This window comes from Anomaloglossus baeobatrachus, chromosome 2 (genome assembly GCF_048569485.1).
Source record: "Anomaloglossus baeobatrachus isolate aAnoBae1 chromosome 2, aAnoBae1.hap1, whole genome shotgun sequence".
NCBI lineage: Eukaryota > Metazoa > Chordata > Amphibia > Anura > Aromobatidae > Anomaloglossus > Anomaloglossus baeobatrachus.
In genome coordinates, this window is record NC_134354.1 from 342,244,989 (window position 1) to 342,268,292 (window position 23,304).

Consider the following 23,304-nt stretch of genomic DNA (forward strand, 5'->3'; position numbering starts at 1 on the left):
TCTTGGCTTTGTTGCCGAATGACGGGATGTTTTAGCTTCCATAACAAACGGAACTACGAATTATTTTTTTTTCCTGGCAGTCAAATTTCGTCTCTAATTGCCATTACTTTGCAGGAATCACAGGTTTTAAAGTGTGGTGGTCATCAAGTCTGCTTCATATGCAGAACGTTCTGGGTTCAATACCCAGTGAAACCAATCTGTTTTCGGTGTTGAAGTAATTTCCTATCAACCTGTAAAGTATGAAATTCTTGGTTTCGTTGCCAAATGACAATACATTTTGGCTTCTATCACAAGGAGAACTACGATTTTGGGTTTCTTTTTTATTGAACATTTTAGCAGAAATCATAATCCCATATTATAACAATCCTGTTTGTTTCAAAATTTATAGTTCCCATAAATACAAAAGCAAACGATTAAACTGTGTAGAAAAAAGTAACACATTCAATGTAAACTTCAATTTAAGCAATATCCCTTTGTAGGAATAAAACTGGTAAAATATGTAATAAAAATTGTAAATGTTTCATTACCAAAAATACTTTCCTTCAGCAATAAAATGGCCCCGTCAGTCACAATTCTGCTCTGCTAGCCAATACACAGTAACTTTTCATCAGGATTCATAGTGTAGTGGTCATCATGTCTGCTTAACACGTAGAAGGTCCTGGGTTTAATCCCCAGTAAAACCAGTCTGTTCTTGGTGTTGAAATAATACCCTATCAAACTACAATATATGAAGCTCTTGGCTTTGTTGCAGAATGATGGGATGTTTTGGCTTCCATCACCAACAGAACTAATAATTTTTTTCAACTGGCGGTCAAAACTCGTTTTCAATTGCCATTGCTTTGCAGGATTTCACAGGTTTCATAGTGTAGTGGTCATCACGTCTGCTTCACACGCAGAAGGTCCTGGGTTCAATCCCCAGTGAAACCACTCCGTTTTCGCTGTTGAAGTAATTTGCTATCAACAGGATTTCGCAGGTTTCATAGTGTAGTGGTCATCACGTCTGCTTAACACGCAGAAAGTCCTGGGTTTAATCCCCAGTAAAACCAGTCTGTTCTTGGTGTTGAAATAATACCCTATCCAACTGCAATACATGAAGTTCTTGGCTTTGTTGCCGAATGACGGGATGTTTTAGCTTCCATAACCAATAGAACTACGAATTTTTTTTTTTCCTGGCAGTCAAATTTCGTCTCTAATTGGCATTACTTTGCAGGAATCACAGGTTTTAAAGTGTGGTGGTCATCAAGTCTGCTTCATATGCAGAACATTCTGGGTTCAATACCCAGTGAAACCAATCTGTTTTTGGTGTTGAAGTAATTTCCTATCAACCTGTAAAGTATGAAATTCTTGGTTTCGTTGCCAAATGACAATACATTTTGGCTTCTATCACAAGGAGAACTACGATTTTGGGTTTCTTTTTTAATGAACATTTTAGCAGAAAACATAATCCCATATTATAACAATCCTGTTTGTTTCAAAATTTATAGTTCCCATAAATACAAAAGCAAACGATTAAACTGTGTAGAAAAAAGTAACACATTCAATGTAATCTTCAATTTAAGCAATATCCCTTTGTAGGAATAAAACTGGTAAAATATGTAATAAAAATTGTATATGTTTCATTACCAAAAACACTTTTCTTCAGCAATAAAAAGGCCCTATCAGTTACAATTCTGCTCTGCTTGCCAATACACAGTAACTTTCCAGAAGGTTTCATAGTGTAGTAGTCATCACTAGAGTTGAGTGAACCGGTCCCGGTTCGGCTCGAGGTCGGTTCGCCGAACGGAGGTCCCGTTCGAGTTCGACTCGTCGAACGTTCGACGAACCGAACTCGAACTACATAGGAAACAATGGCAGACAATCACAAACACAGAAAAACACCTAGAAAACACCCTCAAAGGTGTCCAAAAGGTGACAAACAACTCAAACACATGGGAAAGTGACAAGGACATATACTCATGCGAAAACAAAAAAGCTGGACAAGGAAAAAGAGGAGGACACACAGATATAGGCATGGCACGCCCTTCTAAAGTCATGTAAAACACCGCAAGGTGACTCCAAGCGGAGTCTCCCTTTTTTTCCAAAAATTGGGCCCACACACACCCACCCCTTCAGTGGCAGCAGTTGTGCCCCAGTTGTACACTTCACAGCTAGATTTGCATCAAGCACATTCAAAAATACGCCATTCTTATCCGTCCCCAGGATGACACCGGGGTAGGTAGCAAAGTCTTTCCTGATCCCAGCTCTGTTCATCTTGGCTTCTTTTAAAAACACAGCAAGCAAGGGTTACTCCAAGCGGAGTCTCCCTTTTGTCCAAAAATTGGGCCCCACACACACCCACCCTTCAGTGGCAGCAGTTGTGCCCCAGTTGTACACTTCACAGCTAGATTTGCATCAAGCACATTCAAAAATACGCCATTCTTATCTGTCCCCAGGATGACACCGGGATAGGTAGCAAAGTCTTTCCTGATCCCAGCTCTGTTCATCTTGGCTTCTTTTAAAAACAATGTAAGCAAGGGTTACTCCAAGCGGAGTCTCCCTTTTTTTCCAAAAATTGGGCCCCACACACACCCACCCCTTCAGTGGCAGCAGTTGTGCCCCAGTTGTACACTTCACAGCTAGATTTGCATCAAGCACATTCAAAAATACGCCATTCTTATCCGTCCCCAGGATGACACCGGGGTAGGTAAATTGCCATTGCTTTGCAGGATTTCACAGGTTTCATAGTGTAGTGGTCATCACGTCTGCTTCACACGCAGAAGATCCTGGGTTCAATCCCCAGTGAAATCAATCCGTTTTCGCTGTTGAAGTAATTTGCTATCAACAGGATTTCACAGGTTTCATAGTGTAGTGGTCATCACGTCTGCTTAACACGCAGAAGGTCCTGGGTTTAATCCCCAGTAAAACCAGTCTGTTCTTGGTGTTGAAATAATACCCTATCCAACTGCAATACATGAAGTTCTTGGCTTTGTTGCCGAATGACGGGATGTTTTAGCTTCCATAACCAACAGAACTACGATTTTTTTTTTTTTCCTGGCAGTCAAATTTCGTCTCTAATTGCCATTACTTTGCAGGAATCACAGGTTTTAAAGTGTGGTGGTCATCAAGTCTGCTTCATATGCAGAACGTTCTGGGTTCAATACCCAGTGAAACCAATCTGTTTTCGGTGTTGAAGTAATTTCCTATCAAACTGTAAAGTATGAAATTCTTGGTTTCGTTGCCAAATGACAATACATTTTGGCTTCTATCACAAGGAGAACTACGATTTTGGGTTTCTTTTTTATTGAACATTTTAGCAGAAAACATAATCCCATATTATAACAATCCTGTTTGTTTCAAAATTTATAGTTCCCATAAATACAAAAGCAAACGATTAAACTGTGTAGAAAAAAGTAACACATTCAATGTAATCTTCAATTTAAGCAATATCCCTTTGTAGGAATAAAACTGGTAAAATATGTAATAAAAATTGTAAATGTTTCATTACCAAAAACACTTTTCTTCAGCAATAAAAAGGCCCCATCAGTTACAATTCTGCTCTGCTTGCCAATACACAGTAACTTTCCAGAAGGTTTCATAGTGTAGTAGTCATCACGTCTGCTTAACACTGGTTCAATCCCCAGTAAAAGCAATCTGTTCTTGGTGTTGAAATAATACCCTATCAAACTACAATATATGAAGTTCTTGGCTTTGTTGCCGAATGATGGGATGTTTTGGCTTCCATCACCAACAGAACTAATAATTTTTTTCCCCTGGCTGTCAAAACTCGTTTTCAATTGCCATTGCTTTGCAGGATTTCACAGGTTTCATAGTGTAGTGGTCATCATGTCTGCTTCACACGCAGAAGGTACTGGGTTCAATCATTTTTATTGAACATTTTAGCAGAAAACATAATCCCATATTATAACAATCCTGTTTGTTTCAAAATTTATAGTTCCCATAATTACAAAAGCAAACGATTAAACTGTGTAGAAAAAAGTAACACATTCAATGTAATCTTCAATTTAAGCAATATCCCTTTGTAGGAATAAAACTGGTAAAATATGTAATAAAAATTGTAAATGTTTCATTACCAAAAACACTTTTCTTCAGCAATAAAAAGGCCCCGTCAGTCACAATTCTGCTCTGCTAGCCAATACACAGTAACTTTTCATCAGGATTCATACTGTAGTGGTCATCATGTCTGCTTAACACGTAGAAGGTCATCACGTCTGCTTAACACGCAGAAGTTCCTGGGTTTAATCCCCAGTAAAACCAGTCTGTTCTTGGTGTTGAAATAATACCCTATCCAACTGCAATACATGAAGTTCTTGGCTTTGTTGCCAAATGACGGGATGTTTTAGCTTCCATAACCAACAGAACTACGAATTTTTTTTTTCCTGGCAGTCAAATTTCATCTCTAATTGCCATTACTTTGCAGGAATCGCAGGTTTTAAAGTGTGGTGGTCATCAAGTCTGCTTCATATGCAGAACGTTCTGGGTTCAATACCCAGTGAAACCAATCTGTTTTCGGTGTTGAAGTAATTTCCTATTAACCTGTAAAGTATGAAATTCTTGGTTTCGTTGCCAAATGACAATACATTTTGGCTTCTATCACAAGGAGAACTACGATTTTGGGTTTCTTTTTTATTGAACATTTTAGCAGAAAACATAATCCCATATTATAACAATCCTGTTTGTTTCAAAATTTATAGTTCCCATAAATACAAAAGCAAACGATTAAACTGTGTAGAAAAAAGTAACACATTCAATGTAATCTTCAATTTAAGCAATATCCCTTTGTAGGAATAAAACTGGTAAAATATGTAATAAAAATTGTAAATGTTTCATTACCAAAAACACTTTTCTTCAGCAATAAAAAGGCCCCATCAGTTACAATTCTGCTCTGCTTGCCAATACACAGTAACTTTCCAGAAGGTTTCATAGTGTAGTAGTCATCACGTCTGCTTAACACTGGTTCAATCCCCAGTAAAAGCAATCTGTTCTTGGTGTTGAAATAATACCCTATCAAACTACAATATATGAAGTTCTTGGCTTTGTTGCCGAATGATGGGATGTTTTGGCTTCCATCACCAACAGAACTAATAATTTTTTTCCCCTGGCTGTCAAAACTCGTTTTCAATTGCCATTGCTTTGCAGGATTTCACAGGTTTCATAGTGTAGTGGTCATCATGTCTGCTTCACACGCAGAAGGTACTGGGTTCAATCATTTTTATTGAACATTTTAGCAGAAAACATAATCCCATATTATAACAATCCTGTTTGTTTCAAAATTTATAGTTCCCATAATTACAAAAGCAAACGATTAAACTGTGTAGAAAAAAGTAACACATTCAATGTAATCTTCAATTTAAGCAATATCCCTTTGTAGGAATAAAACTGGTAAAATATGTAATAAAAATTGTAAATGTTTCATTACCAAAAACACTTTTCTTCAGCAATAAAAAGGCCCCGTCAGTCACAATTCTGCTCTGCTAGCCAATACACAGTAACTTTTCATCAGGATTCATACTGTAGTGGTCATCATGTCTGCTTAACACGTAGAAGGTCATCACGTCTGCTTAACACGCAGAAGTTCCTGGGTTTAATCCCCAGTAAAACCAGTCTGTTCTTGGTGTTGAAATAATACCCTATCCAACTGCAATACATGAAGTTCTTGGCTTTGTTGCCAAATGACGGGATGTTTTAGCTTCCATAACCAACAGAACTACGAATTTTTTTTTTCCTGGCAGTCAAATTTCATCTCTAATTGCCATTACTTTGCAGGAATCACAGGTTTTAAAGTGTGGTGGTCATCAAGTCTGCTTCATATGCAGAACGTTCTGGGTTCAATACCCAGTGAAACCAATCTGTTTTCGGTGTTGAAGTAATTTCCTATTAACCTGTAAAGTATGAAATTCTTGGTTTCGTTGCCAAATGACAATACATTTTGGCTTCTATCACAAGGAGAACTACGATTTTGGGTTTCTTTTTTATTGAACATTTTAGCAGAAAACATAATCCCATATTATAACAATCCTGTTTGTTTCAAAATTTATAGTTCCCATAAATACAAAAGCAAACGATTAAACTGTGTAGAAAAAAGTAACACATTCAATGTAACCTTCAATTTAAGCAATATCCCTTTGTAGGAATAAAACTGGTAAAATATGTAATAAAAATTGTAAATGTTTCATTACCAAAAACACTTTTCTTCAGCAATAAAAAGGCCCCATCAGTTACAATTCTGCTCTGCTTGCCAATACACAGTAACTTTCCAGAAGGTTTCATAGTGTAGTAGTCATCACGTCTGCTTAACACTGGTTCAATCCCCAGTAAAAGCAATCTGTTCTTGGTGTTGAAATAATACCCTATCAAACTACAATATATGAAGTTCTTGGCTTTGTTGCCGAATGATGGGATGTTTTGGCTTCCATCACCAACAGAACTAATAATTTTTTTCCCCTGGCTGTCAAAACTCGTTTTCAATTGCCATTGCTTTGCAGGATATCACAGGTATCATAGTGTAGTGGTCATCACGTCTGCTTCACACGCAGAAGGTCCTGGGTTCAATCCCCAGTGAAACCAATCTGTTTTCGCTATCAACCTGTAATATATAAAATTCTTGGTTTCGTTGCCAAATGACAATACATTTTGGCTTCCATCACAAAGAGAACTACTATTTTGGGTTTCTTTTTCATTTTAGCAGAAAACATAATCCCATATTATAACAATCCTGTTTGTTTCAAAATTTATAGTTCCCATAAATACAAAAGCAAACGATTAAACTATGTAGAAAAAAGTAATTCAATGTAAACTTCAATTTAAGCAATATCCCTTTGTAGGAATAAAACTGGTAAAATATGTAATAAAAATTGAAAATGTTTCATTACCAAAAATACTTTCCTTCAGCAATAAAAAGGCCCCGTCAGTCACAATTCTGCTCTGCTAGCCAATACACAGTAACTTTTCATTAAGATTCATAGTGTAGTGGTCATCACGTCTGCTTAACACGCAGAAAGTCCTGGGTTTAATCCCCAGTAAAACCAGTCTGTTCTTGGTGTTGAAATAATACCTTATCCAACTACAATACATGAAGTTCTTGGCTTTGTTGCCGAATGACGGGATGTTTTAGCTTCCATAACCAACAGAACTACGAATTTGTTTTTTTTCCTGGCAGTCAAAACTCGTCTCTAATTGCCATTACTTTGCAGGATTTCACAGGTTTTAAAGTGTGGTGGTCATCAAGTCTGCTTCATATGCAGAACGTTCTGGATTCAATACCCAGTTAAACCAATCTGTTTTCGGTGTTGAAGTAATTTCCTATCAACCTGTAAAGTATGAAATTCTTGGTTTCGTTGCCAAATGACAATACATTTTGGCTTCTATCACAAGGAGAACTACGATTTTGGGTTTCTTTTTTATTGAACATTTTAGCAGAAAACAAAATCCCATATTATAAAAAAACCTGTTTGTTTTAAAATCTATAGTTCCCATAAATACAAAAGCAAACGACTAAACTATGTAGAAAAAAGTAACACATTCAATGTAAACTTCAATTTAAGCAATATCCCTTTGTAGGAATAAAACTCGTAAAATATGTAATAAAAATTGGAAATTTTTCATTACCAAAAATACTTTCCTTCAGCAATAAAAAGGCCCTGTCAGTCACAATTCTGCTTTGCTAGCCAATACACAGTAACTTTTCATCAGGATTCATAGTGTAGTGGTCATCATGTCTGCTTAACACGTAGAAGGTCCTGGGTTTAATCCCCAGTAAAACCAGTCTGTTCTTGGTGTTGAAATAATAACCTATCAAACTACAATATATGAAATTCTTGGCTTTGTTGCAGAATGATGGGATGTTTTGGCTTCCATCACCAACAGAACTAAGAATTTATTTTTTTTTCCCTGGCGGTCAAAACTCGTCTCCAATTGCCATTGCTTTGCAGGATTTCACAGGTTTCATAGTGTAGTGCTCATCACGTCTGCTTAACACGCAGAAAGTCCTGAGTTTAATCCCCAGTAAAACCAGTCTGTTCTTGGTGTTGAAATAATACCCTATCCAACTGCAATACATGAAGTTCTTGGCTTTGTTGCCGAATGACGGGATGTTTTAGCTTCCATAACCAACGGAACTACAAATTTTTTTTTTCCTGCCAGTCAAATTTTGTCTCAAATTGCCAATACTTTGCAGGAATCACAGGTTTTAAAGTGTTGTGGTCATCAAGTCTGCTTTATATGCAGAAAGTTCTGGGTTCAATACCCAGTGAAACCAATCTGTTTTCGGTGTTGAAGTAATTTCCTCTCAACCTGTAAAGTATGAAATTCTTGGTTTCGTTGCCAAATGACAATACATTTTGGCTTCTATCACAAGGAGAACTACGATTTTGGGTTTCTTTTTTATTGAACATTTTAGCAGAAAACATAATCCCATATTATAACAATCCTGTTTGTTTCAAAATTTATAGTTCCCATAAATACAAAAGCAAACGTTTAAACTGTGTAGAAAAAAGTAACACATTCAATGTAAACTTCAATTTAAGCAATATCCCTTTGTAGGAATAAAACTGGTAAAATATGTAATAAAAATTGTAAATGTTTCATTACCAAAAACACTTTTCTTCAGCAATAAAAAGGCCCCATCAGTTACAATTCTGCTCTGCTTGTCAATACACAGTAACTTTCCAGAAGGTTTCATAGTGTAGTAGTCATCACGTCTGCTTAACACTGGTTCAATCCCCAGTAAAAGCAATCTGTTCTTGGTGTTGAAATAATACCCTATCAAACTACAATATATGAAGTTCTTGGCTTTGTTGCCGAATGATGGGATGTTTTGGCTTCCATCACCAACAGAACTAATAATTTTTTTCCCCTGGCGGTCAAAACTCGTTTTCAGTTGCCATTGCTTTGCAGGATTTCACAGGTTTCATAGTGTAGTGGTCATCACGTCTGCTTCACACGCAGAAGGTCCTGGGTTCAATCCCCAGTGAAACCAATCTGTTTTCGCTGTTGAAGTAATTTGCTATCAACCTGTAATATATAAAATTCTTGGTTTCGTTGCCAAATGACAATACATTTTGGCTTCCATCACAAAGAGAACTACTATTTTGGGTTTCTTTTTATTGTCCATTTTAGCAGAAAACATAATCCCATAATATAAAAATCCTGTTTGTTTAAAAATATATAGTTCCCATGAATACAAAAGCACAGTAACTTTTCATCAGGATTCATAGTGTAGTGGTTATCATGTCTGCTTAACACGTAGAAGGTCCTGGGTTTAATCCCCAGTAAAACCAGTCTGTTCTTGGTGTTGAAATAATACCCTATCCAACTACAATATATTAATTTCTTGGCTTTGTTGCCGAATAACAGGATGTTTTGTCTTCCATCACCAACAGAACTTTGAATTTTTTTTTTTTTCCCTGGCGGTCAAAACTCGTCTCCAATTGCCATTGCTTTGCAGGATTTCACAGGTTTCATAGTGTAGTGGTCATCACGTCTGCTTAACACGCAGAAGGTCCTGGGTTCAGTCCCCAGTGAAACCAGTCTCTTCTTGGTGTTGAAATAATACCCTATCCAACTGCAATACATGAAGTTCTTGGCTTTGTTGCCGAATGATGGGATGTTTTAGCTTCCATAACCAAAGGAACTACGAATTATTTTTTTTTCCTGGCAGTCAAATTTCGTTTCTAATTGCCATTACTTTGCAGGAATCACAGGTTTTAAAGTGTGGTGGTCATCAAGTCTGCTTCATATGCAGAACGTTCTGGGTTCAATACCCAGTGAAACCAATCTGTTTTCGGTGTTGAAGTAATTTCCTATCAACCTGTAAAGTATGAAATTCTTGGTTTCGTTGCCAAATGACAATACATTTTGGCTTCTATCACAAGGAGAACTACAATTTTGGGTTTCTTTTTTATTGAACATTTTAGCAGAAAACATAATCCCATATTATAACAATCCTGTTTGTTTCAAAATTTATAGTTCCCATAAATACAGTGAAACCAGTCTCTTCTTGGTGTTGAAATAATACCCTATCCAACTGCAATACATGAAGTTCTTGGCTTTGTTGCCGAATGATGGGATGTTTTAGCTTCCAAAACCAAAGGAACTACGAATTTTTTTTTTTCCTGGCAGTCAAATTTCGTCTCTAATTGCCATTACTTTGCAGGAATCACAGGTTTTAAAGTGTGGTGGTCATCAAGTCTGCTTCATATGCAGAACGTTCTGGGTTTAATACCCAGTGAAACCAATCTGTTTTCGGTGTTGAAGTAATTTCCTATCAACCTGTAAAGTATGCAATTCTTGGTTTCGTTGCCAAATGACAATACATTTTGGCTTCTATCACAAGGAGAACTACGATTTTGGGTTTCTTTTTTATTGAACATTTTAGCAGAAAACATAATCCCATATTATAAAAAAACCTGTTTGTTTTAAAATATATAGTTCCCATAAATACAAAAGCAAACGACTAAACTATGTAGAAAAAAGTAACACATTCAATGTAAACTTCAATTTAAGCAATATCCCTTAGTAGGAATAAAACTCGTAAAATATGTAATAAAAATTGGAAATGTTTCATTACCAAAAATACTTTCCTTCAGCAATAAAAAGGCCCTGTCAGTCACAATTCTGCTCTGCTAGCCAATACACAGTAACTTTTCATCAGGATTCAGAGTGTAGTGGTCATCATGTCTGCTTAACATGGAAAGGTCCTGGGTTTAATCCCCAGTAAAACCAGTCTGTTCTTGGTGTTGAAATAATACCCTATCAAACTACAATATATGAAGTTCTTGGCTTTGTTGCAGAATGATGGGATGTTTTGGCTTCCATCACCAACAGAACTAAGAATTTTTTTTTTTTTCCCTGGCGGTCAAAACTCGTCTCCAATTGCCATTGCTTTGCAGGATTTTACAGGTTTCATAGTGTAGAGGTCATCACGTCTGCTTAACACGCAGAAGGTCCTGAGTTCAATCCCCAGTGAAACCAGTCTCTTCTTGGTGTTGAAATAATACCCTATCAACCTGCAATATATTAAGTACTTGGCTTTGTTGCCGAATAACAGGATGTTTTGGCTTCCATCACAAGGAGAACTACGATTTTGGGTTTCTTTTTTATTGAACATTTAAGCAGAAAACATAATCCCATATTATAACAATCCTGTTTGTTTCAGAACAAAGAAAAAAAGTAACACATTCAATGTAAACTTCAATTTAAGCAATATCCCTTTGTAGGAATAAAACTGGTAAAATATGTAATAAAAATTGTAAATGTTTCATTACCAAAAACACTTTTCTTCAGCAATAAAAAGGTCCCGTCAGTTACAATTCTGCTCTGCTTGCCAATACACAGTAACTTTCCAGAAGGTTTCATAGTGTAGTAGTCATCACATCTGCTTAACACTGGTTCAATCCCCAGTAAAAGCAATCTGTTCTTGGTGTTGAAATAATACTCTATCAAACTACAATATATGAAGTTCTTGGCTTTGTTGCCGAATGATGGGATGTTTTGGCTTCCATCACCAACAGAACTAATAATTTTTTTCCCCTGGCGGTCAAAACTCGTTTTCAATTGCCATTGCTTTGCAGGATTTCACAGGTTTCATAGTGTAGTGGTCATCACGTCTGCTTCACACGCAGAAGGTCCTGGGTTCAATCCCCAGTGAAACCAATCTGTTTTCGCTGTTGAAGTAATTTGCTATCAACCTGTAATATATAAAATTCTTGGTTTCGTTGCCAAATGACAATACATTTTGGCTTCCATCACAAAGAGAACTACTATTTTGGGTTTCTTTTTTATTGTCCATTTTAGCAGAAAACATAATCCCATAATATAAAAATCCTGTTTGTTTAAAAATATATAGTTCCCATGAATACAAAAGCACAGTAACTTTTCATCAGGATTCATAGTGTAGTGGTTATCATGTCTGCTTAACACGTAGAAGGTCCTGGGTTTAATCCCCAGTAAAACCAGTCTGTTCTTGGTGTTGAAATAATACCCTATCCAACTACAATATATTAATTTCTTGGCTTTGTTGCCGAATAACAGGATGTTTTGTCTTCCATCACCAATAGAACTTTGAATTTTTTTTTTTTCCCTGGCGGTCAAAACTCGTCTCCAATTGCCATTGCTTTGCAGGATTTCACAGGTTTCATAGTGTAGTGGTCATCACGTCTGCTTAACACGCAGAAGGTCCTGGGTTCAGTCCCCAGTGAAACCAGTCTCTTCTTGGTGTTGAAATAATACCCTATCCAACTGCAATACATGAAGTTCTTGGCTTTGTTGCCGAATGATGGGATGTTTTAGCTTCCATAACCAAAGGAACTACGAATTATTTTTTTTTCCTGGCAGTCAAATTTCGTTTCTAATTGCCATTACTTTGCAGGAATCACAGGTTTTAAAGTGTGGTGGTCATCAAGTCTGCTTCATATGCAGAACGTTCTGGGTTCAATACCCAGTGAAACCAATCTGTTTTCGGTGTTGAAGTAATTTCCTATCAACCTGTAAAGTATGAAATTCTTGGTTTCGTTGCCAAATGACAATACATTTTGGCTTCTATCACAAGGAGAACTACAATTTTGGGTTTCTTTTTTATTGAACATTTTAGCAGAAAACATAATCCCATATTATAACAATCCTGTTTGTTTCAAAATTTATAGTTCCCATAAATACAGTGAAACCAGTCTCTTCTTGGTGTTGAAATAATACCCTATCCAACTGCAATACATGAAGTTCTTGGCTTTGTTGCCGAATGATGGGATGTTTTAGCTTCCAAAACCAAAGGAACTACGAATTTTTTTTTTTCCTGGCAGTCAAATTTCGTCTCTAATTGCCATTACTTTGCAGGAATCACAGGTTTTAAAGTGTGGTGGTCATCAAGTCTGCTTCATATGCAGAACGTTCTGGGTTTAATACCCAGTGAAACCAATCTGTTTTCGGTGTTGAAGTAATTTCCTATCAACCTGTAAAGTATGCAATTCTTGGTTTCGTTGCCAAATGACAATACATTTTGGCTTCTATCACAAGGAGAACTACGATTTTGGGTTTCTTTTTTATTGAACATTTTAGCAGAAAACATAATCCCATATTATAAAAAAACCTGTTTGTTTTAAAATATATAGTTCCCATAAATACAAAAGCAAACGACTAAACTATGTAGAAAAAAGTAACACATTCAATGTAAACTTCAATTTAAGCAATATCCGTAAAATGTGTAATAAAAATTGAAAATGTTTCATTACCAAAAATACTTTCCTTCAGCAATAAAAAGGCCCTGTCAGTCACAATTCTGCTCTGCTAGCCAATACACAGTAACTTTTCATCAGGATTCAGAGTGTAGTGGTCATCATGTCTGCTTAACACGGAAAGGTCCTGGGTTTAATCCCCAGTAAAACCAGTCTGTTCTTGGTGTTGAAATAATACCCTATCAAACTACAATATATGAAGTTCTTGGCTTTGTTGCAGAATGATGGGATGTTTTGGCTTCCATCACCAACAGAACTAAGAATTTTTTTTTTTTTCCCTGGCGGTCAAAACTCGTCTCCAATTGCCATTGCTTTGCAGGATTTTACAGGTTTCATAGTGTAGAGGTCATCACGTCTGCTTAACACGCAGAAGGTCCTGGGTTCAATCCCCAGTGAAACCAGTCTCTTCTTGGTGTTGAAATAATACCCTATCAACCTGCAATATATTAAGTACTTGGCTTTGTTGCCGAATAACAGGATGTTTTGGCTTCCATCACAAGGAGAACTACGATTTTGGGTTTCTTTTTTATTGAACATTTAAGCAGAAAACATAATCCCATATTATAACAATCCTGTTTGTTTCAGAACAAAGAAAAAAAGTAACACATTCAATGTAAACTTCAATTTAAGCAATATCCCTTTGTAGGAATAAAACTGGTAAAATATGTAATAAAAATTGTAAATGTTTCATTACCAAAAACACTTTTCTTCAGCAATAAAAAGGTCCCGTCAGTTACAATTCTGCTCTGCTTGCCAATACACAGTAACTTTTCAGAAGGTTTCATAGTGTAGTAGTCATCACATCTGCTTAACACTGGTTCAATCCCCAGTAAAAGCAATCTGTTCTTGGTGTTGAAATAATACTCTATCAAACTACAATATATGAAGTTCTTGGCTTTGTTGCCGAATGATGGGATGTTTTGGCTTCCATCACCAACAGAACTAATAATTTTTTTCCCCTGGCGGTCAAAACTCGTTTTCAATTGCCATTGCTTTGCAGGATTTCACAGGTTTCATAGTGTAGTGGTCATCACGTCTGCTTCACACGCAGAAGGTCCTGGGTTCAATCCCCAGTGAAACCAATCTGTTTTCGCTGTTGAAGTAATTTGCTATCAACCTGTAGTATATAAAATTCTTCGTTTCGTTGCCAAATGACAATACATTTTGGCTTCCATCACAAAGAGAACTACTATTTTGGTTTGTTTTTTATTGTCCATTTTAGCAGAAAACATAATCCCATATTATAAAAATCCTGTTTGTTTTAAAATATATAGTTGCCATAAATACAAAAGCAAACGACTAAACTGTGTAGAAAAAAGGAACACATTCAATGTAAACTTCAATTTAAGCAATATCCCTTTGTAGGAATAAAACTGGTAAAATATGTAATAAAAATTGTAAATGTTTCATTACCAAAAATACTTTCCTTCAGCAATAAAAAGGCCCCGTCAGTCAAAATTCTGCTCTGCTAGCCAATACACAGTAACTTTTCATCAGGTTTCATAGTGTAGTGGTCATCACGTCTGCTTAACACGCAGAAGGTCCTGGGTTTAATCCCCAGTAAAACCAATCTGTTCTTGGTGTTGAAATAATACACTATCCAACTACAATATATGAAGTTCTTGGCTTTGTTGTCGAATAACAGGATGTTTTGGCTTCCAACAGAACTTTGATATTTTTTTTTTTTCCCTGGCGGTCAAAATCGTCTCCAATTGCCATTGCTTTGCAGGATTTCACAGGTTTCATAGTGTAGTGGTCATCACGTCTGCTTAACACGCAGAAGGTTTTTGGTTCAATCCCCAGTGAAACCAATCTGTTCTTGGTGTTGAAATAATACCCTATGCAACTGCAATATATGAAGTTCTTGGCATTGTTGCCGAATGACGGGATGTTTTGGCTTCCATCACCAATAGAACTACGAATTATTTTTTTTTTTCCCTGGTGGTCAAAACTCGTCTCTAATTGCCATTACTTTGCAGGATTTCACAGGTTTTAAAGTGTGGTGGTCATCAAGTCTGCTTCATGTGCAGAACGTTCTGGATTCAATACCCAGTTAAACCAATCTGTTTTCGGTGTTGGAGTAATTTCCTATCAACCTGTAAAGTATGAAATTCTTGATTTCGTTGCCAAATGACAATACATTTTGGCTTCCATCACAAAGAACTACGATTTTGGCTTTCTTTTTTATTGACCATTTTAGCAGAAAACATAATCCCATATTATAAAAATCCTGTTTGTTTTAAAATATATAGTTCCCATAAATACAAAAGCAAACGACTAAACTGTGTAGAAAAAAGTAACACATTCAATGTAAACTTCAATTTAAGCAATATCTCTTTGTAGGAATAAAACTGGTAAAATATGTAATAAAAATTGTAAATGTTTCATTACCAAAAATACTTTCCTTCAGCAATAAAAAGGCCCCGTCAGTCACAATTCTGCTCTGCTAGCCAACACACAGTAACTTTTCATTAGGATTCATAGTGTAGTGGTCATCACATCTGCTCAACATGCAGAAAGTCCTGGGTTTAATCCCCAGTAAAACTGGTCTGTTCTTGGTGTTGAAATAATACCCTATCCAACTACAATACATGAAGTTCTTGGCTTTGTTGCCGAATGACGGGATGTTTTAGCTTCCATAACCAACAGAACTACGAATTTTTTTTTTTCCTGGCAGTCAAAACTCGTCTCTAATTGCCATTACTTTGCAGGATTTCACAGGTTTTAAAGTGTGGTGGTCATCAAGTCTGCTTCATATGCAGAACGTTCTGGATTCAATACCCAGTTAAACCAATCTGTTTTCGGTGTTGAAGTAATTTCCTATCAACCTGTAAAGTATGAAATTCTTGGTTTCGTTGCCAAATGACAATACATTTTGGCTTCTATCACAAGGAGAACTACGATTTTGGGTTTCTTTTTTATTGAACATTTTAGCAGAAAACATAATCCCATATTATAAAAAAACCTGTTTGTTTTAAAATATATAGTTCCCATAAATACAAAAGCAAACGACTAAACTATGTAGAAAAAAGTAACACATTCAGTGTAAACTTCAATTTAAGCAATATCCCTATGTAGGAATAAAAGTGGTAAAATATGTAATAAAAATTGTAAATGTTTCATTACCAAAAATACTTTCCTTCAGCAATAAAAAGGCCCTGTCAGTCACAATTTTGCTCCGATAGCCAATACTCTATAATTTTTTTGTCAGGTTTCATAGTGTAGTGGTTATCATGTGTGCTTTACATGCAGAAGGTCCTGATTCAATCCCCAGTGAAACCTATCTGTTCTTGGTGTTGAAGTAATACTCTATCAACCAGCAATATAAAAAGTTCTTGGCTTTGTTACTGAATAACGGGGTGTTTTGTCTTCCATCACCAACAGTACTACGAATTATTTTTTTTTTTTACCCTGGCGGTCAAAACTAGAGATGAGCTCCCGTTCGAGTTCGGTTCATCGAACGTTCGACGAACCGAACTCGAACTGCATAGGAAACAATGGCAGGCATTCACAAACACATAAAAACACATAGAAAACACCCTCAATGGTGTCCAAAAGGTGACAAACAACGCACAACACATCCCAAACACATGGGAAAGTGACAAGGACATATACTCATGCGAAAACAAAAGTGCTGGACAAGGAAAAAGAGGAGGACACACAGATATATGAGTATATGCAAGGAAACATCGATGCCATTACTGTGCAACTTGAGCCCTGCTCATTTTAGGCTTCCAATCTGGATAAATTGCCTGAGATTGCCACGTACGCCTTGGGGATCTTGTCGTGTCCTGCAGCCAGCGTTCTCTCGGAACCTGTCTTCAGTGCTGCTGGGGGTCTGCTGGTAGATAAGCACACGTGTCTGTCCACTGACAATGTGGACAAGGCTCTCAGAGGACTTTTCTTCCCCTGGGTCACCCAAGGGACGGGAAAGGCACGCTTATTTTTGAGAGTGCTTCATGCAAAGCATCTTTTTCTTTTTCACAAGGGGGTCAACTGATGCCAGTCAAGTGGGGTGTGTGTGGCCCAATTAGTGGCAACGAGGGAGACTGTGGTTGGAGTCCCCTCGCTGTGTTTCTAAAAGAACCAAGATGAACAAGTCATGGCTCTCAGAGGACTTTTCTTCCCCTGAGTCAGCCAGGGGATGGGAAAGGCACGCGTATTTTTGAGAGTGCTTCATGCAAAGCATCTTTTTCTTTTTCAAAAGGGGGGGTCAACTGATGCCAGTCAAGTGGGGTGTGTGTGGCCCAATTAGTGGCAACGAGGGAGACTGTGGTTGGAGTCCCCTCGCTGTGTTTCTAAAAGAACCAAGATGAACAAGTCATGGCTCTCAGAGGACTTTTCTTCCCCTTGGGTCAGCCAGGGGACGGGAAAGGCACGCGTATTTTTGAGAGTGCTTCATGCAAAGCATCTTTTTCTTTTTCAAAAGGGGGGTCAACTGATGCCAGTCAAGTGGGGTGTGTGTGGCCCAATTAGTGGCAACGAGGGAGACTGTGGTTGGAGTCCCCTCGCTGTGTTTCTAAAAGAACCAAGATGAACAAGTCATGGCTCTCAGAGGACTTTTCTTCCCCTGGGTTAGCCAGGGGATGGGAAAGGCACGCGTATTTTTGAGAGTGCTTCATGCAAAGCATCTTTTTCTTTTTCAAAAGGGGGGTCAACTGATGCCAGTCAAGTGGGGTGTGTGTGGCCCAATTAGTGGCAACGAGGGAGACTGTGGTTGGAGTCCCCTCGCTGTGTTTCTAAAAGAACCAAGATGAACAAGTTTTGGCTCTCAGAGGACTTTTCTTCCCCTGGGTCAGCCAGGGAATGGGAAAGGCACGCGTATTTTTGAGAGTGCTTCATGCATAGCATCTTTTTCTTTTTCAAAAGGGGGTCAACTGATGCCAGTCAAGTAGGTTGTGTGTGGCCCAATTAGTGGCAACGAGGGAGACTGTGGTTGGAGTCCCCTCGCTGTGTTTCTAAAAGAACCAAGATGAACAAGTCATGGTTCTCAGAGGACTTTTCTTCCCCTGGGTTATCCAGGGGATGGGAAAGGCACACGTATTTTTGAGAGTGCTTCATGCAAAGCATCTTTTTCTTTTTCAAAAGGGGGGTCAACTGATGCCAGTCAAGTGGGGTGTGTGTGGCCCAATTAGTGGCAGAGGGAGACTGTGGTTGGAGTCCCCTCGCTGTGTTTGTAAAAGAACCAAGATGAACAAGTCATGGCTCTCAGAGGACTTTTCTTCCCCTGATTCAGCCAGGGGACGGGAAAGGCACGCGTATTTTTGAGAGTGCTTCATGCAAAGCATCGTTTTCATTTTGAAAAGGGGGATCAAGTGATGCCAGTCAAGTGGGGTGTCTGTGGCCCAATTAGTGGAAACGAGGGAGACTGTGGTTGGAGTCCCCTCGCTGTGTTTTACAAGATTTTCGAAGGGCATGACATGCCTAAGAGGTTGAGTTTCATCATCTGCAACTTGTTGGCAACAGAAAGGCTGCCTTTACACCCTTTGGAGACCGAGGATTTTCGAGACCTTATGCCCATTGCAGTGCCCCAAGAGCCGATGGCCAGTCGTCACTCCTTCTCCAAGAAAGGCGTGCCCGCGCTACCACAGTAGGTCGCACACAACCTCACCGATTCCTTGAGAAACTCTGTGTGTGACAGGGTGCATTTCACCACAGATACTTGGACCAGTAAGCATGGACAGGGGAGTTACATGTTGCTGACTGGGCACTGGGTAACTATGGTGAGAGATGGAGAAGGGTTTGCTGTACAAGTCTTGCCGTCCCCACGACTTGTGTGTCAATCCTTCCTCTGTATGTACAAGTTCATCCGCTGCTTCTGCTTTCTCAACCTCGTGTGGGTCCTCCACCTTGGCCCAAACCCTGTGTGGTCAGTCCACCCTTCCTTGTAACTGCGCCCAAGGAATCCCACACACCTCCTTACTATGCTGGCAGCAGAGGTTAAGGCTATCAGGCGGTCAAATGTTTACTTTGAAATGTAGGGGAAATGTGAGACACCACTGAGGAATTGTGGACGGTTAGCTCTGGAGAGTGAGACCGAGTTTCATCAATGGTTGTCTCCACTCAACCAGCAGCCAGGGAAGGTCGGGTGCGACAATGATGCAAACCAGTCTGCGACCCTTCTTCAGGGCAATGTGGCACACGTGCCTTGTATGGCTCACGTGTTGAACCTGGTTGTCCAGCAATTTTTAAAACACTATCCCGGCCTACATGGCCTTCTGCAGAGGGCACGGTGTAACGCCTGCCTGGATCGACACACTCAGATGGGCTGTAAAGGATAGGCTAGAGGCAAGCCACTCACCAAGCTGGACACCCAGAACCCTGAAACCCTTTAACCCCTATACAGTGATTTGGAATTACACAGGGCCCAAGTTGATCAATACCTGTGGAAGGCTGCAGTTCCAGAGAATAGTAGTCATGCAGGGTCAAAAACATTAATTGAGGAAGAGGAACAGAATGGGATGGCCAGGACTTAATCAGAAAACAAGCAGAGGTGAAATGCGGATCGGCTAACGAGGTACATAAACAGCAAGCAGGAAAAGTAGTCAGGTAACAAGCACACAAACTCATAAAACTGAACTGGGGGTAACAGTAACAAAAGGTTCATAGCTTTGTCTGGCAGTGGTCTGCAGACAGGAGGGGCTTAAAAAAGGGTGTGGTGTCTTCCCATTGGTTGTAGCTGAATGATGGTACTTCATCTGTGAGATACCCACCACCTACATTCAGCCTGTGGCTCTGTATCTGTCAAGGTAACGCAACCCAGTGGGTGACCATAACCTGCGTCCACCTGCGCCACAGGCATCGACTCCTTTCCCATCATCAGCACTATGCACGAAAGGAACACGTTGTCACCTGGCGACCGGAGTACAAATTAATTGAGTGGACTACGTTGGTGACTTAACAGCCGTGTGCGGCAATGATGCAAACCTGTCTGCGGCCCTTCGTCAGGGCAATGTGACACACGTGCCTTGTATGGCTCACGTGTTGAATCTGATTCTCCAGCAATTTTTAAAATACCATCCCGGCCTACATGGCCTTGTGCAGCGGGCACGCTGCTATGTGCTCACTTTCATCCTTCGCACCCAGCAGCTCAACAACTTTCATCGCTCCTGAAGTCTTAGGGTCTGGCGGTTAAACGCCGGAAATGCGATGTTCCGACACGCAGGAATTGGAATCTGCTCATGTTGCAGCGTCTGTGGAAGCACCGCAGAGCCCTGCTGAAATACGTTATAATGTATACCCTGGGCTAACTTGATCCAGAGGTGGTGCAGATCACGCTGCTGGAGTGGTGTCAGATCAAGGACCTATGCACCCTTCTACACAGTTTACAAATGTCGACGAAGATGTTTAGCACTAGCGATGCCATTCTCAGCGTGACAATTCTGGTCATCTACAAGATGGAGCACACTGTAAGCATTATTCGGAGTCAGGTGTTGGTCCAAGAGGAAGGGGAGGAAGTACAGGAGGAGTCATATGCAGAAGGGATAATAAGATGTACAAGGTCCATACGTTGAGCGGCACCTAGGCGGCAGTCATGGTGGGGGATAGGGATTAACAAGGGCGCATAGTATCAGCAAAAATTGTTGAGGAAGGTGCAGGAGCCCATGAAGAAATGGAGGACGAACTTGCGATGGGCATGGAAGACTCAGCAGATGAGTGAGAGCTTGCTCACATTTCGGTTGTGCGAGGTTGGGGGGAGAGGGCAGAGGAAGGAGGCACGATTCTCACCTCTCTGCCACCAACAAACCAAGGACTTGGTCCTCCTGGATGCACAAGACACATGAGCGCCTTCTTGCTGCACTACCTACAACATGACCCTCGGATTGTACGAATTCGAAGTAATGCTAACTACTGGGTTGCCACACTGTTAGATCCCCGGTACAAGACAAAATTTGGCGAAATAATATCAGCCATAGAAAGGGACGCACGTATACAGGAGTATCTGCAAAAGGTGGTACGGATTCTTAGATCTGCTTTTCCAGTAAACACCAGTGCTGCACAGAGTGAATCTCAATGCTTTGTCATGGATAGGAGGAAATGGGCTTTTACTTGTCCACATCTGAGGGACCGAGGGCTGGCTGCTGGGCTGAGATGGCATTGAGTACGGTGTCCCTGCAGAGTTGCACTTTTGGTCATATACCAAATGAGTTGAAAAATGACAAATGCTGGTGGAAAGGGGAACAGGTGTGTTGGAAAGGGGAAAAAAGTTTTTGTGAGTGGGTTTGGTTGTTAAGCAAAAGTAACATTTGATGAAGAAACACCATCTGTTACGGTGGGACTGGCAGATTTGGATAAGGTGGTATATACTATGTTACCGGTATATAACGAAAATTAATAAGAAAAAAAAAAGAGAAAGGTATATATCCCCATCAGCAGTCAATGTCCACCGTGCTCCCAGATGGAAAAGGAGAGGTTGGCAAATGGAAGGTTCGGTGGAGGATACAGATCTGTGTGGCTATGAAACTAATAGTTGCCTGAACCGAGTTAGACGCCACTCGGATCTTGAGACTGGGAGCCCTGTTAGCGTCACAGGGTCCACACGCCCACCCAGCCCAGGAACTCCCTGTTAACATCACAGGGGCCATTGAGTACGCTGACCGTGTGCATTGGGGCCACACCTGTGGACAGCAGGTGCATCAGCAGCAGCAGGCCTGTTAATGCCACTGGGCTGCACAAGCAGGACTTGAAGGACAGGAGCTGGTCTTAACCGTTCTGCGTTACCAACTGTGGTGGCGGCCTGCATCGACGCCCTATCCCTGCCTACCTCTGGCCTAAAGCCACAATGGGTTCAACACATGGAGGTGTGCTCTTTCGGAGCATAATAGAAGACTGCGCACCTCCTTGTTGGCTCCAGCCCGTTTTATAACCTGGGTCCGCCCCAAACCAGGGTGGACCACAATGCACCTCCTGGAGAAAAAACCAGAGTGACACGTCATGAGTGGCATAACTAGCGTCCTATTTGGAACCGCAACTTCAATAATGACATCATGGCGGCCACAACACAAACACCTCACCAGTCATTGTTTTACCATCAATAATGAGGTGACAAGTCATAGGGGCGGGCCTCTGCAAGCCATTTGGGAGTGGCCTGGCCACATCGTCAGGACACCTGATGCCCTGTGGTCTATATGGGCCCCCCCACATCAGGGGCAGGGCCAAAGAGTTCATTACCGGACCTAGTTTCTGATGCAGTAAGTGCCTGAGCATGGTCAGTTGCATGAAATAGCGTCTCTGAAAAAAGACTATCAGCTTTAGCATGGTGTCTCGGCACAAAACAGGACTTAGACCCGGCACGGAATGCAAGTACCTGTGCAAAGAGGCTTTTCACACTAAGTGTGGGAGCATGCGCTGTATCCCGAAATGAAGACTTAGCATCAGGAATGGCACAGTCAGGCTGAGCATACTCACTAGGTGAAACACTGTAGTTAGGCTGTAGCTGGGGTAAATCGGCACACGCATGCGCACTAGCTGCCTCTCCACACTTACACGTGGAGGAGAAATTGCTCTTCGGGTGTGGACTTGGAGATGCTGTCTATGAACAGAAGGAAAAGCTAAAGAAAGCCTCACTTTCTATCCCTCCGAATTATCAAATGCAGCAATGAATTCCCTAAGTTTGCTATAACATTAGCGTAGCAAAATGTGCATGAAGGTGTCCTGCACAGGTGCTAGAAATAGCTTGGCACCAGTGGGACAATAATGGAATACAACATCCAGTTCTATAATGCCACTAAATGGCAGTATTTTTTGCTATCAATATAGCTTATTAAAAACAGAGCAGGAGGGTGTCCTGCACAGGTACTAGAAATAGCTTGGCACCAGTGGGACAATAATGGAATACAACATCCAGTTCTATGATGCCACTAAATGGCAGTATTTTTTGCTATCATTATAGCTTATTAAAAACAGAGCAGGAGGGTGTCCTGCACAGGTGCTGCACATAGATTTGCACCAATGGGCCACTAATGGAGTACAACAGCCACTTCTTGTATGCCACTAAGTTTACTCAATTTTTGGTATTATAATGTCTTAGTAAGTAACAATGAGTTTTAGTGTGCAATGCAGGCAGACGTGCTGCAAATAT

General features: G+C 39.9%; 4 non-coding genes across 4 annotated transcripts; all 4 read left to right on the forward strand.

The window, feature by feature from the left end:
- Positions 1 to 854: 854 nt before the first annotated feature.
- Positions 855 to 927, forward strand: TRNAV-CAC (transfer RNA valine (anticodon CAC)). The gene has a single exon. It is a non-coding gene; the product is annotated as a tRNA-Val (tRNA).
- A 7,974-nt stretch (positions 928 to 8,901) lies between these two features.
- On the forward strand, positions 8,902 to 8,974 carry TRNAV-CAC (transfer RNA valine (anticodon CAC)). Its single transcript has one exon. It is a non-coding gene; the product is annotated as a tRNA-Val (tRNA).
- Positions 8,975 to 11,576: 2,602 nt separating this feature from the next.
- Positions 11,577 to 11,649, forward strand: TRNAV-CAC (transfer RNA valine (anticodon CAC)). The gene has a single exon. It is a non-coding gene; the product is annotated as a tRNA-Val (tRNA).
- A 2,583-nt stretch (positions 11,650 to 14,232) lies between these two features.
- TRNAV-CAC (transfer RNA valine (anticodon CAC)) lies at positions 14,233 to 14,305 on the forward strand. Its single transcript has one exon. It is a non-coding gene; the product is annotated as a tRNA-Val (tRNA).
- The last annotated feature ends 8,999 nt before the right edge of the window (positions 14,306 to 23,304 follow it).